Consider the following 16,560-nt stretch of genomic DNA (forward strand, 5'->3'; position numbering starts at 1 on the left):
ATATATATATATATATATATATATATATATATATATATATATATATACATATATATATATATATATAATATTATATATTAAAAGATATATTTTCTGATAACAAATCTTACCATCTTACATAATTCCACTTCCATTAAATGTATCTTGTTTTAAGGATACTTAAATATTTTACTGGAAAACAAGACTTAATCGATTTTTGACAGTGTGGATTATACAATCTGACGGTGCATGAGAAAGTGTCATCATCGCCCCACACACAGAAACCTTTTTTTGCTCCGATCAGCACTGTTCACACTATAAGCGCTCTGAATATTTCATATTCCATTCCTGTTCTCATTTCTGAACTGCATTTACGGTTTTCTGAGGACTGTGAGGGGGAAGGGAGCATGAGAAAGGGAGAGACAGGTCTTTCATATTCAGCTTTTCATATTCAGAGGCCGTCTATCTGTAAAGAAGCATTTCCAATATGTTCTTCACATGTGAGCACCTACAGCCAATAAACCCTGACTGACACGTATATTCATAAATGTATATTCAGTTTATGACTGAAGAATCACATTACTTCTGCAGTGTAATGTGTTTGGGCAAGACACACCATCAATATTTTTTTCAGTCACAGTCAAAACTGCAAAACTGAAGGAAAGATTGTTTGCACTCAAACTTACAATTACCCGTGACATAACGATGACCATGTTAATAAGGAATAAGGTGTAAGAGATACAAGGGAAAGGATGGAGAGGTTCAGCAGATCTCTACGGAAAATTTATTCTTGATTTGTTTTACAAAATCCACTCAAATCTGCACATTGAACAAATGTTAATGCAGTAGAAACACATCAGGGTGCACACTCACTTTATTTTTATTTTTTTGTGCGGTGAAATGGGTTAACAATATAATGAATGAAATACAGTCATTGTTGCTTGCTCACGTGGCTGTAAGTAGCCAATGTATTCTTAGATCACATAGTATGTAAACTTTAACATAACAGTTTTGGTGTTACATTTTTTGACAGTTTCCTGTTAAATGCACAGCATTGTCACTAGGTTGTTAAATCAACAAAATAAAAACGCGAAATCTCCTGTGTCGTTCAAATAGTTTGAATAGTTAGGTGTTGAAAATTGTTTTAACGCATTACTCTTGATGCAAATACTTCTATAATATAATAATTTTATTATTAATATTATATGAATTTAGCATTCTTTGCTCCATGTCAAGATTCTGCTTTTGGAGTGAATCTCCTACACTGTTGTTTTTTTCACGTTTTCATGTTACACGTTACGTTTAGTTTTGTTACAAACAAATCCGATTTTTCAAATGATAATATCTTCATTAAGTTTTAGTATGAGTAGTTTGACTGTGAAAAGTATTTTACAATTTCTGTCACCAGTTTTGCATTGAGTTTCTCATTATTGCTGAATATGCTGGAAATGGTCTAAAGTTAAACATTCACCAATAAGGACAGGCTGTAGAGCTTTATAAACTCTTCCCCTGATTTATGACAAAGAAACAGCACAGGTGCAGCAAAAGTCATTTAAAATCACCGCAAATTCTCACCAATGTAGTGTGAATAGGGAGATTATTCGTATGTTATTCATTAATTCCCTCACAATGCATGAGGTGAGCTCTATTGTTTCTGAGGATCAATGTAATCCACAGGAAACCTCACACCCGGCATCTGGACACAACCTTTCACTGCTGCCTCATTCACCTTAAGACACGGCTGATTGTTTCAAAGGTCACCATATGAAGCAGATCCCCCCCCACGCCTCTAAAGCACAAGGAACATGGGTAAGAAGATTAAAACGGTTTTATGTGAGATCCATCAGTATAAAATGGGCTGTTTATGAAGCAAATTATGTTTTCTTATGAACATGCTTTCGAAAAGTGTTTCGTATGTCAAAAATGGTGTGATGTTGTGTTTGGAACTGTAAGTTGTCAAGTTAGTCAATTAAATAACAACCACCACATGACACAAAAACACTGCTATCAAATGTATATTATTAAATTATTCAAATAAATAGTAATATAAAATGAAGTGTATCACACAAATTTAAATACCACAAAGATGCCTGTGAATCATTTATCTGTGAATCACTTATCCATGAATCTTTTTGCAACCTGTTCATGTAAATCTAAACAAACTGATTCACTCAAATGACTCAGACTTCACATATGATACTTTGCAAACCAGTGTAGCATTTTGTCACACTATACTGATTACTGATTTGGTCACACTTTTTTTAATGTGCCGTTGTTACAGTGTAATTACACAAATAACTACTAATCGAATGCGATTGTCATGCGCATCTTATCAGTAAAGCCGGTTCTGTAATCAGTAGTAAATCTCCATCACGTGTTTTCAGATGGAGCAGCATTTACTACACAAAGCAGTAGTTCTGTGCTACGCAAAATCGCGTTCATAATCGCAGACCGATTTAATCGCGCGATTATGAAATCGAAGATATCGTTCTGCAATTATGAAAGCTGTATGCGTAGCTTATCAGTGAACTACGGCTCTGTGTAGTAACAGGGGTCGACCGATAGCCTATGTGTTTTTCAAGGCCGATGCCGATACCGATTATTACAGATCAAGCAGACCGATAACCAATATTTTGAAACGATATATATGTCTGGTGTAAAAATGAAAATGAATGTCAAAATTAAGAAGTTTTCGAGTGAGTCAATTAAATTACCACCAAAACAACCACCACACGACACAAAAACACTGCTATCAAATGTATATATTATTAAATAATTCAAATAAATAGTCATATCAAATTAAGTGTATCACACAAATTTAAATACCACAAAGATGCCTGTGAATCATTTATCTGTGAATCACTTATCAGTGAATCTTTTTGCAACCTGTTCATGTAAATCTAAAAATACTGATTCACTCAAATGAATCAGACTTCACATATGATACTTTGCAAAAGAGTCCATTACACTATTTTTAAGAACAGCTGAACTGGCTGACTTTATTAGTCAAATGAGCAACATCACCTCCTGAAGGCAAATCTGGAGGAGATCAGTTATGTGTCTCAATCCATTTGTTAAATACAGTTACAATGTTTGACCTAAAACTGACAATATTCCTGCCACATAGTAGTGTGATGTGTCTATGTATATAACATGTATGACATTTCATATACAAGAGTTATTTTACAGCATGCTCAGCAGCAGTGAGTTGACAGGGGTTGGTTGACGGTCTACACACATTATACACATCTACACACATTAAAGACTTTTACAGCACTATAATGAAGGGCTCGGACCGCTCTTGCCTCAGGCTAAACAAATCAGCCACGTGTCTCGTGTCAACACTGAGCTTCCAGTTTCATTGTTCCTGATGAATAGAAAGGAAAATAAATGCTCTCAGATATTAAACACCTTTAAGGCTCTTCTCTTTGCCAGCATCATGATTCCTGTCAGAAAACCTCCAAATTATTTAATATCCCACTGTGCTTCAAAAATTGCAATGGTTTGATCTTCTAATACAGTATCTACTCAAAACTCTTAAGACATCAGTGGTTTCTGTGTAAAGACCTTCAGGTTTTATGGTCAAAACAGTCCTGGTCTGGGTAACAGAACCCTGTTAGTGGAAAGGGGCTTAAATTTGGCATCAAACTCTCTTTGCCGAAGATCAAGGTCCATGCTTTATAGAGCTAAAGAGCTGTAGAAGATGTAGAGTAGGTTCCATCCAAATGACCTGAGCACCTCCTCCCCTCACATGGTGATCCCACTGGAGAATGGGATAATCCGGGTCGGACTCATGCTGTGTGATCTGGCCTCAACACCAGCACCCTTCTGCCAAACAACAGGCCATGAGCCAGTCCTCCACTCTCTGTGATGATAAGACTGTGTGGACATCAATCAACACATCAGAAGACACAAACCCCTCAGTAAGATCTTTAAGATGCCTTCTCGTTTTTTCTCTGGGCCTTCAAGCCATGACTATCGCATTAAATCTGGTCCACACCGCAGCTTATTCTAACCAAGAACCGCCCACTTGGACAGAAAATACAACTGAACCACAGTTTACTGTTTTTATGTTGTGGTGAAGGTAAATCGGCACCATAATAATACACAGATATACATTAGTGACACAAAACAGTTTGTGTCAAAGAATATCTGTTCAATTATTGAAAACTTTACACACATTTAACGTATGAGAGAAACTGATGCTGTTTCAAAACTGCAACTAAATTTCGAGCTAGGCAAATGAATAATGACCCAACAGCTCATCAGAATCTAGCTTTATATTGTTATTAGTAGCAAAATTAGCCTACTAGTAGTATCATTATCTTTTCAGTATTATTGTTCATTTTTTAATGATCTTTTATTGACAGATTTTTTTTAGTGCTATCAAACCATTAATCGCATTCAAAATAAAAGTTTTTGTTTACATAATATATGTGTGTATACAGCGTACATTTATTATGTATATGTAAATACACACACATACAGTATATATTTTGAAAATATTTACATGTATATATTTATATTCATATAATTTATATTGTATATAAATATATTTAAAATACAAACATCATATTTTTTCTTAAATATATACATGTATGTGTGTATTTATATATACATAATAAATATACACAGTACACACATATATTATGTAAAAAAAAAAAGTTTATTTTGGATGCGATTAATCGCGATTAATCGTTTGACAGCACTAATTTTTTTATTAAGTAGTTGATATGCTTTTAGACCACATCACATATGAATGTGCATCTTTGTTAAAATCTGTGGATTTTATGAAGAAAATTAATTTGAAATGTACCGAACCATTTATATAACAAGGTGTGCATGGAGGGTTGCAGAGATCAAGAATAATTCATATGAAGTGGAAGCTACTGGTCTCATCTAACAAACAACAAACAAGCCTTGTCATGTGACTGTCTACAAGAACAAAACTGGATCCTGACTCCCAATTTCCCCCAAGCTAACAGTTGTCTATTGCCGATTTAGGCCCTTCAACAGTTGACAGCAGCCATTGACATCCATAGTATGGGGGGGGGGGAAATACTATGGAAGTCAATGGCTTCTATCAACTATTTGGTTAACAATATTATTCAAAATATCTTCTTTTGTGTTCAGCAGAAGAAAGAAACTCATACAGGTTTGGAACAAGTGGAGTAAAGAGTAAATGAGTAAATGATGAGTTATATTTTTGTTTATACTATCACTTTAACACGACACAAGAACATATTCAATAAACAAATCAAAGTCTTTCAACTGCCTCCATTTCAATGATCTGAAATATCAAAAACTAATTTCTTTCATCATGTCTGATGAAAGCGCAGCTCTCTTAAGTTTCTCAGCACAATGAAAGACAGTATTGTACTGTATTCAGAAACTGCTAATTTTCTTGCTTTAATAAAGCTGCATATCAATATTCAGACAGCTGCCTATGCTTCTGCATTCTGCCTGTGAGATTCAACATGGCAATTCATCTCACAGTGAATCACTATTTCATTACACGCACACAATTGAAATGCCATATGTGAGCTCCGGCAGCCTCTATGACTGCTGTTGAAATCAATCTTTACTGAACTATTGCAGGCGTTCGCGTGTGAATGTGACGAGTGAAACTACATCTTGTTTCTTTTATTGTGTGTGGTGGAGCACGACAGCCTGAGTCCAGTTCAGTTTGACTCTTCTGTTTGCTGTATAACAAACGGCTTGCATTATTTCCAGTGTCATTTTCCAGATGAAAATGTCCCGTACGCTTAACATTTCCTCAATGTTTGCTAACATTTATTTCCACTAGAAGGGTACATGAAATCTTGATTGGATTTCTCTCCTAGGAAAACTGTCTTGTACATTGTGAGGGGGGAAAAACGGTTCAACATAATGATTCTTTCACAAACATTTCTGGATCGATCCACATAAAAAAAATAACTGGAATTTTATTTATTAATAATTCTAAGTGATTCAGTTAAGGGCAGTGAGTGATTTTCTCTTTGTCTTTACGGTTTGATTAGATTAACATTAATGACACAGACAGCAGCCGGTTTATTGGGCTGCTGTCACTTTAAGACTGAATACACAGATCCAATATATTGATACCAGCTAGTTTTCACCCAACTGATTGTTCACTTATGACATAACCGACTGTGTTTACTTTTTCCACATGCTGAGTATTTTGACATAACTGTGTTTGCATTTGACTATTCAAGCGTAATACAATGTGAAAGAGAACTGATTTCGGGATTGCATGCTGTCTGAGAGAGGTGGCTTCCTGTGTGTGTCAGTCAGTCAGCGTGAGCACCACATTGAGTTCTTTTTCACAGCTTATTGCCCTTAATAACAGTTATCAAAACTTCAAGTAATACTATGTGGATATATTTACATAACATTGATTAACAAACATTTTTCTCTTGTTTTCCTTAAAGGGGTCTAAACCTCAAGGTATAAAATTGTGCTACTAGATGTATTGTTTTTTAATTATTTTAAATAATCGTTTTGTTAGTGCTGGGCGGTATGACTAAAAATTTATATCACTGTATTTTTCAAAATTATACCGGTTGCACGGTACATGACGGTATTTTTTTTTTCATGCATGACCGGGTGTTAACCATATTTTCTACAGATTGAGAGAGGAAATAATGCCTGTCATGATGAGTGAATATTGTCAAAAAATACCACACTAAATAGTGACTAAACATGACCCCTTTTAAATGTTAACCAGGAGTCACTCTCATTTATAATCGCGGCATCTTCTGATAAAATCAACGTGCATCTACACTAAAAAGCATTGCATTATTATGTACTTTAATATAATAAAAATTATAATAAGACGAACTCAGATAAACCATAGATTGTCATAGTCGTGTGTTTATTAGTCACGTTGAATCAATGAAAGCAGTTAAATCTTCTGATTATTCAGCAACCACTCTACACTGTAAAATCCAATAGTTTACCTTACTTAGATTTACTTAGTTGTTATACTTACTAGGTTTTATTAAGTTACAGCTACTTTCAAGGCAAATAAAACAATTTATTGAGTGATACTTACTTAAAATATTCAAGTAGCCACAAAGGAACCAATGATATTAATAAACCAGTGAGAAGCAGCGGTGCATTAATATGTTGCTAATGTGCAACATAACAACAGAAGAAGAAGAAAAGAAAACGAGTCCTTAATAAACTTTTCATCAATTTCCTCCATGTCTGCAGTTATCTTTCACTAGTTGCATTCACTCGTTTCCCAAAGTCATCTTGAATGTTGAATTTTCATAAATTTATGTTGATTTTCCTAAAATGTGTGTTTGTTTTTTTTAAATCACCATTATAGTGAGTAGCGTTCCCTTTGGTTGGGCACTTGGAACTTTTTATATTACTATAATTTTCTTCCTCTTAATGCAGCAATGCATCATGAAGTCAGAGTTATTTGACTTCAAGGGAAGGAAAGTAATAAATAGGTTGCTTTTAGAGAGTGACCTATCTTCTAATTAAAGCATTAGTGTGTTTTTTTGTGTTTTTTAATGAACTTTTTCAAGTTTAATTTTTCATAAATACCTTGAGATGCTTTTAATTGGGTTTATATAATCCTTAAATAGTGTGTGGTAATATACTAATGTTACACACAGACTTAAACATTCAGCACGTGAATCACAACAATGGTAACAATTCAATTTCATTTATTTTCATTAACTGTAACAATAACCATTTTATTTGTTCTTTTTGTTGTGCTACTTCTGACACAAGACAGCAAATAAAATTGGCAAATAAAATCAACAACTGTAAAACAAAGCAACTGCACAATTTATTCATGCCGCAATGCACTCTGGGAGTCAGTGAGTAGCTATACCAAGTCATGAGTAAACCTAAATGAAAGGATCAAGTACCCCCTACAGTTCTTTTTTAGTTACTAGAACTCTCGTGTAAGTAAACTATATTAACTAAGCATTTGTCAGTACAACATACTATTCCTATTTCACTTTACTTCGTTTTTTCAAGGCAATCGGTTTGCATGCTTTTTTTAAGTAAGCCCAACTAATTAGATTTTACAGTGTAGGGATTTCCTGGGTTTCTTCTGCAGGGCGTATTTGGAGTTTCCCCACGAGAGCGCCCTCTGGCCTTCGGATGGAGATTTACTACTGATCACAGAACCGTGCTTCACTGAAAGATATGCATGACAAACACAGCTTCTGCCTAATCGCGATTTATGTGATTTAATTTCGATTAATCGCTGCAGCCCTAAGTACTAAGTAATATTAATTAACAACATGTACTTACTATAGATTTAGGGTTTGGTTTAGAGTTATTTTCTTATAATTACACATAATGAACTGTTATTACTAAAGTAAATACAACAGACACATTAAAATAAAGTGTTATCAAAGATAACCAACTTACATTTAGCCTGTTTCGCACACAAAACAATCATGTGACTTTAGTGTACTTGGGACATAGTGCTATAGTTTATATAGTATATAGTTACATATACTGCTATCATTTTAGCCTTTTTAGATCCACTTATAATGGAAGTAAATGGGGCAAAACCCATTCACAAAAAGTAAATGTTAAAATACTATTTTAAAAGTATATAGCCACAAGACATAAACAATATGTATGTTACCATGATTTTGGCATTTACTGCGTAGTTATATGTAATTTGACTTCATACGCCCTAAATAATATACAGTACAATATTTAACAGAAGAATTAATGTAAGGGTCTTTATCAAATAAGCATCACATTTCTAATTTTGAGAATTGGATATGACTTTTACACAGCAAGTGCCAAAATTATGTCAACATCGCCACTTTGCTTCTACTGTAGGTTTCTCAACATAACCTAATTTTTTATGAAAACAAGGCATGAATCTTAATTTGTTAATTAATCAACATTATACCACAAATGCTGTCAATTGAGCTTAAATTGTTTTGAATCTCAACTATTCCTACAATGATAGACCTTTTCGATTTTTGGGTGAACTACCCCATTAAACAACACTGCAGCCAACTCAGGAACACGATGTTCATCTCACAAATGCTGCTTTTAAACGGTAAATAAAGACAGAAACACATGCATTTGGAATGCACATGCAGAAGAGCGACTGCTTAGGAGTTATCTTTTCTGTGTCTGTCTTTTTGTCCATGTTCAGGCAAAGTGTTTTTTTTCCCTCGCAGTGACCTTGTTAGAAAAAAAACAAATCAAAGTCTCATTCATTACAATGGGCGGCTCTTTGTTCCGCCCGTATCTTTGAGTGACAGCACAAGGACAGTCTCTCTTTCCTCAATTATTTCTGTCCTCATCTGTTTTACTGCCACCCTACAAAGACAGACTGTGAAACTAGAGCTTTACAAGACACAAGCAACACCATGACTACTTTAAAGCAGTTCAACTACAGCTACTTTTCTCTGAGGAGTTTGGCGTCACCTGACCGCTCAGAAGGAAAATGTATCTGATGGGTCGAGCTGATGTCACTATTGATTACCACAGTTAACGTGGTCAGATTACCATGGTTTAAAGAATCCTTACAGATTCCAAAGCTTCCTGGGAATTCTCAGAGGATCTGAGAGGAAGTCCAATAACTGTCCACATGAGACACTGACATCCACCGAACGCCGATCAATGAAAACGATCACATCACCCTTCAGTTGCACTGTTTTAAAGTGGTTTATTTTTGGCCTTGCATCACATTGCAGGTTTTGAACTTCAGCTCCGACTATCAGTTCCAGTACGTCCACCATCATATTGGGATATGAATACATTTCTGTGTCTGTAATGAAGATGTTACGCTTAGTTAAAGGTCTTCAGTCACACTTTAACCAGCATGAGCAGGGGCATGTGGTGCATGTTTTAAGTGATAAAGTGAAGTTAGATCTGCAGGCAGGAGATGTGAAGTGTCTTTGAGAGCTTGTGAGGCTCTCTTCATTTACAGTGAGTCACTAGAGCGCTCTTGCGACTCTTCCCGGAGGGCGGTGTGTGTTTAAACTGTCCTCAAGCTATTAATAGCTCTGCTGCTTCATCTGTGCATGCTGAATATGAAGCATGCCACCTTCCGGCTGCTGCACGCCAGCGACACCAGGAGAAGAATGTCATAAACCCCGAAGCAGCATGTGCTATAAATGCTAAATAAACAAGCAGCAACCTTTATCTAAAGTGACATTTATACAATCCATGACTTTTTATAAACCATTTAAAGCCTAAATCCCTAAATGTTTTGTTGGGAGAATCATTAGATAGGTTTGATCATCTATTCAAATTAACATAGCAGGAAAAGTAGCTAGTTTTACATAAAATTAAAATTGTAGGTGGGGTGAGTGAATATCCAGCGCTCTTTCCACCCTCAATACCACGACTGAGGTGAGACCCTTGAGCAAGACACCGAACCCCCAAGGAAAGGAAAGGAAAGGAAGTGACTTGTGGCCAAGTATGGTGACCCATGCTCAGAATTTGTGCTCTGCATTTCACCCATCCAAGTGAGCACACACACACAGCAGTGAGTAGTGAAACACACACCCGGAGCAGTGGGCAACCAATGCTGTGGCACCCAAGGTGCAGTTGGGGGTTCGGTGTCTTCGTCAAGGGTCTCACCTCAGTCGTGGTATTGAGGGTGGAAAGAGTGCTGGATATTCACTCACTGAGACTCGAACCTGCGACCTCTGGGTTATAAGCCACGACTCGCCTAATGGTTCTACATGGTTATGTAGAGCATTATCCTAATGGTTCTACAGAATGCAAAGATAAGTAAAAATTCAATTTTCTACATTTTAACTCGAACTGTGTAACATTCAACCCTGTTACCATGGTTACTGTAAAAAAAAAAAAAAGTTCAAACTAATATATAGTTCACCCAAAAATGAAAATTATGTCTTTAATTAATCACCCTCATGTCGTTCCAAACCCATAAGACCTTCGTTCATCTTCAGAACACAAATTAAGATATTTTTGATGCATTCCGAGAGCTTTCTAACCCTCCCATAGAGAGCAAGGATCCTTACACGAGCTCAGAAACGTAACAAGGACATCGTTAAAATAATCTACGTGACATCAGTGGTTCAACTGTAATTTTACGAAGCTCCGAGAATACTTTTTGTGCTCAAAGGAAACAAAAATAATGACTTTATTCAACTATTTCTTTCTCCTCCACGTCACCCTGTAGCGCCATTTTGGAGTATATCACATACGTAAACAACGTATGCTGTTCTGTGTCACCAGCACCATACATGGACACGCTGTTTACACTTTGATCTGAACGTAAACAACATATCCGCGTACATACGTTGTTTACGTATGTTATACTCTCCAAAATGGCGCTATAGGGAGAAGAAATAGTTGAATAAAGTCGTTATTTTTGTTTTCTTTGTGCACAAAAAGTATCTCGTAGCTTCGTAAAATTACGGTTGAACCCCTGATGTCACATGCACTATTTTACAAATGTCCTGCTACGTTTCTGAACCTTGATCGTGTAAGAATCCTTGCTGTCTATGGGAGGGTCAGAGAGCTCTCGGAATGCATCAAAAATATCTTAATTTGTGTTCCGAAGATGAACGAAGGTCTTAACAGATTTCAAACGACATGAGGGTGAGTAATTAATGACAGAATTGTCTTTTTTAGGTGAACTATCCCTTTAAACTATTTATTTATTATTTAAGAGTATCAGGTACTATTTTACACCCTATTCATTAAGGGTGTAATGGTACACATATTTGTACCAAACATTTTCGGTATGGGTCTTTCTGTTCGGTATGCATGTGTACCAAACAAATACAGGATTGGTTTAACATACTGTATATGTGACGATACTATTCATGTTCATATTCATTCATGTACTAATCAATAGCAATTCTTAATTCCCAAATTCAATCTTTTTATGCTTTTTCAGTTGATGCGTGAATAAAACCTCACTATACTTTATATAGCATGCCTCCTGTCCAATACTCCAATAAATTCCATCTATTTAATCAGGAAATTCAAGCAACAAATGCCATTTTGACTGTTTACTATTGTCCTCTTGCATTATTGACACACTTTTCCTGTTTAACACTGTAAAGCTGCTTTGACACAATCTGTATTGTACAGTATAAAGTGCTATGTAAATAAAGATGACTTGACTTGACTTTAAAGTGGCATGAGCCTTATGTACAATTTGCATTTGATTTTTTTGTGATTATTATAGCTAAAACTAAACACCAATTGAGAGCACCAAAAACATACTGAACCATGATTTCAAAACCGAGGCAAGTAACGAGCCATAATTTTTGTGTACCGTTATTCCCCTACTGTTTATGGAAAGTACCTGTGTAGGAATTGAACCTGCAAGGTTTCCTACTTCAGTCAAGATCTTAAACAACTACACCACCATACCAAAATTCAGGACAGTCCAGTTTTTTCAGTTTCTCTCAAGACAGCTTTAATCTATCAGAAGTCCAATCTGGATGTCTTACTAAACCTGATCAACTACTGTTCCACCTGTTATGATATTTTTAGTGAACTATGTTTCATGAGATAAATAACTCACACACATCACTCTGTTATCACCCTTACATCATCCCTTTAAAACCTATAGTGAAGTCATGAGAAAACTGTATTTATTAGTGTTAGTAATGTAACAAACCAAAATAACAACGCAAGTGTTTCTTATAAATGACTTGCGGTATTGCTTCTAGTTATTTATGTATTCAGACATGCAGTTCGTATGGATCCTGAATATGTAAGCAGTTCAGCATTTTATTTAACTAAGAGAGATAAAATCTTAAATAAATAGGCCATAGAATATTTACATATATTAAAAAAATAAAACTTTTATTATCACTCTCATTTTTAAAATTTGATAAACATCTTGCAGAGTCTACATATGAATAACTGCGTAAATGGAATCATGAGAGTTCAGTAATGCTGCATTACTTGGAATTATAATTAATTTGACTTCCCATGAATATTAGTGACAGAATGTGAAATATGAACCAGCAGTCAAGCCTTTACTTTACTAGAATAAAATAAATTCTCTGAACACTTTGTTCAGTGCAGTAAAAACTCAAACACTGCATGTTTTCTCCAGAAATGAACCTTCATTATTGTTCATTCATACTCTCAACAGAGCTTTTCTATAAGAACAATTTCCTGTAGAAAAACATGCTGAGCATTTGAATACCAAGGTAAGTACAACTGCGCCATCAAAAATGTTGTACTTCCATCCCATAATACTCAAATAACCTTGACAAGAATGTTTCTGCTCAGTATATAAATCTTAATGTTTTAACGGTCTTCAAAGCCACTGCTCCTCCACTTGTATACAGATGTTTTGTTGTTCACTATGATTACAATTGTTTGGTGATGGTCAAGCTAGAGAAGAAGCCTGGTGGGGACCACAGCATACTACCATCTCATACTAGCTGAAAACCCTTCTGAATCAAAATACGACTACTAAAAGACCATTTGTTGTCATGGACTTCACAAACACATTAAAGCAAAGGCCACAAGATCAACAGCATCAGTTGAGCCACACAATCCACAGAAAACACACATGGGCTCTGGGCACCTCACCAGGCTTCAAGGTCTAAAGCAGGTCCACATGACTACAGAAAGCTCAAAAAGTAGTGATACACTGAAATTTTGACAATATTGCAAATTACAATATTGTTTTCTTGCTTTTAAAGGGGAAGTTCACCCAAAAAAATTTAAATTCTGTCATTAATTACACACCCTCATGCCGTTCCAAACCCGTAAGACCTTTGTTCATCTTCGGAACACAAATTAAGTTTTTTTGATGGAATCTTGAGAGCTCTCTTTTGGGAATATGACCCTTGTAGGGGGGTCTTGGGGCATCCCCCCCAGAAGAAAGTTTTTGAGAATTTAACATGTAAATGAAGCGTTCTGGTGCACTCTGACAACAAAATAATGGAAAACGACAACATATGCTTCAAGTAAAAAAAAAAGCACATTTATACCACAAAATTTTTGGACAGTGCAACCCTGTTGTCATCGGTGTTCATACTTCTCTTTGTGAGCAGTGGAGTAATTTATTTTTGCAAATTTTAATGTTCACATTAAAGCGCGCATACTATCATCAAACTCCATCTTTTCACCGCAGAGGAAACAGAAGCTGCATCTGAAGTGGCATTAGATGTATTTACACCAGGGGTGTCCAATCCTGCTCCTGGCGATCGACTGTCCTTCAAAGTTCAGCTCCAAACAGGGCTGGACTGGGACAAAAAATCGGCCCTGGCATTTTTTGGTCCAGGCGGCCCATCACCACTTCGATATATATATATACATTAGAGGTCGACCGATGTATCGGTTTTGCCGATTAATTGGCACCGATAGTTGATTGTTGGAACAATCGGTTATCGTCAAAAATCCATGCTGATAGTTTTCCCGGGTTGCATCCAGCACGTGCTATTTGTTTAGACACGTGATACTGCACGATGAACAGAGCGGGAAACATCAGACGTGGATTTAAATGAAGCTGACAGAAAATCCTGCCGCGCCACAGAGAGCCATTCACATAGTTTTCCTTTAAATTACATTATATTGGTCTCGAATCGTTGTTAATGTACATAATGAATTGTGTATTGTGCATTTTCAGTAAAACGTTTGTCTTTCTGTGGCTCTAATAAAGTCTGTGTGCTTCATTTATAGAGCTATAATTTAGGTCGCGCTTTCTCTTTCCGTTTGCTCCGTTTTTTAAACGCAGAACTTCAAACTCATCTATACCAAATTGTTCATTCTTGAAGTAAACTTGTGTCTGTTTGGTGATTAAATAAACCGTTTTAGACCGCTACTTGAGTTGAACCCGATGCGTCCGGAGTGTGTGTGATACCGGTGAGTTCTCCTAGACTCAGCGCTGCGCTTTTATTTTGATTAGATAATCATCAAGTGTTCAAGAATAGAAGCAGTTCAAGTCTGAGAGTATACATACAATATCCATATGTATATAATTGTAATGCTATAGCCTTTGTGTATATATTTAAAGATGTGCATCTTTAAGCATGACAGTTGAAATGAAATGGTAACACTTTAAAATAAGAGTCCATTTGTAGCATTAAGATTAATGAAAGCTGTGTAAGCATTGTTCCTTGTAAGAGTGTGTTAATTTCAACATTTACTATTACTATTATTATTATTATTTTTACTACTACTACTAGTATGGTTCAGTACTGGTTTTGTTAATAAAGCACTATTTTAGTTTTTGTTCAGTATCAATTTTAAAACAATCGGTTAATTAATCAGTATCGGCCAGTGTGGTCCAACCTAGCTATCGGTATCGGCAAAATCCACTATCGGTCGACCTCTAATATATACACTATACCAGTCAAAAGTATTTGAACAGTAAGATTTGTAATGTTTTTTAAAGAATTCTCTTGTGCTCACCAAGCCTGCATTTATTTGATACAGCAAAAGCAGTAATATAGTGAAATATTTTTACTATTTAAAATAACTGTTTCTATTTGAATATATTTTAAAATGTAATTTATTCCTGCGATTTCAAAGCTGAATTTTTAGCATCATTACTCCAGTCACACGATCCTTCAGAAATCATTCAAATATTCTGATTTGCTGCTCAAAAAACATTTATTATTATTATTATTATGTTGATTTGATACAGGTTTCTTTGATTAATAGAAAGTTCAGAAGAACAGCATTTATCTGAAATATAATTTTTTTTGTAACATTATAAATGTCTTTATCGTCACTTTTGATCAATTTAAAGCATCCTTGCTAAATAAAAGTATTAATTTCTATAATTTCCCCAAAAAATTAAAATAAAATAAAAAATAAAATAAAAATAAAATACTGACTCCAAGCTTTTGAATGGTATATGTATAATGTTACAAAAGCATTTTATTTCATATGAATGCTGATCTTTGGATCTTTCTATTGGATCTTTCTTACTGTTCAAAAAAATTTGACTGGTAGTGTATGTATGTAGCCTATGTATCACACTCATATCACATCTTGTTTTGGATAAGAATAAAACATCAGGTCCGACAATATCGTGTCTTTTTTATTTAAATCTAGCTTTATTCGCATTGGCCCATGGAAACCTCTATGAACACACTTGACTTGACTTGGCTAAAAAATCGCGGGGGACGAATTTACGTTTTATTAAAAAGTGTTTATGCATACACTCTTGGCGCGCGCACATTAGGATAGGTTAGATTCCTGCCTCTGTTGTGAGTCCCTATCAAGCACTTTACCAATTCAACTACTCTCTTCTTCTCCTCCTGCCTTGCTCTTTGGCCCACATCACTCACCACAGAGCAAGCCTGTTCTTGATAAATCTCCTGTGAAAACGTGGGAAAAGCCGATGAGGAAGAAGTTGGGGAGATGCGATCTTTATATAGGTGGAGCAAAATACTTAATCGCTCCAGCTATAGTGCATTGTGATTGGATGTTTACGCTGTCAATACAGGAGACAAACCAATGGGCCACTGGCTGCTCGCTGTCCCTGCGTGATGGTTTTCGGCAAAAAAAACACTCTGTCGGCCCACCGGGAAAATGCCCGGTATTCCCGATTACCAATCCAGCCCTGGCTCCAACCCTAATCAAACACACCTGAAGCAACTAATTAAGGTCTTCAGGATCACT

General features: G+C 35.7%; 1 protein-coding gene across 2 annotated transcripts in view; it reads right to left on the reverse strand.

The window, feature by feature from the left end:
* The window catches only part of LOC107601002 (PHD finger protein 21B-like), a 53,010-nt gene that overhangs the window by 24,616 nt on the left and 11,834 nt on the right, over window positions 1-16,560 (reverse strand). The window lies entirely within an intron of this gene.

This window comes from Sinocyclocheilus grahami, unplaced genomic scaffold (assembly GCF_001515645.1).
Source record: "Sinocyclocheilus grahami isolate Dianchi unplaced genomic scaffold, SAMN03320097.WGS_v1.1 scaffold296.1, whole genome shotgun sequence".
In the NCBI taxonomy this organism is placed as follows: Eukaryota; Metazoa; Chordata; class Actinopteri; order Cypriniformes; family Cyprinidae; genus Sinocyclocheilus; species Sinocyclocheilus grahami.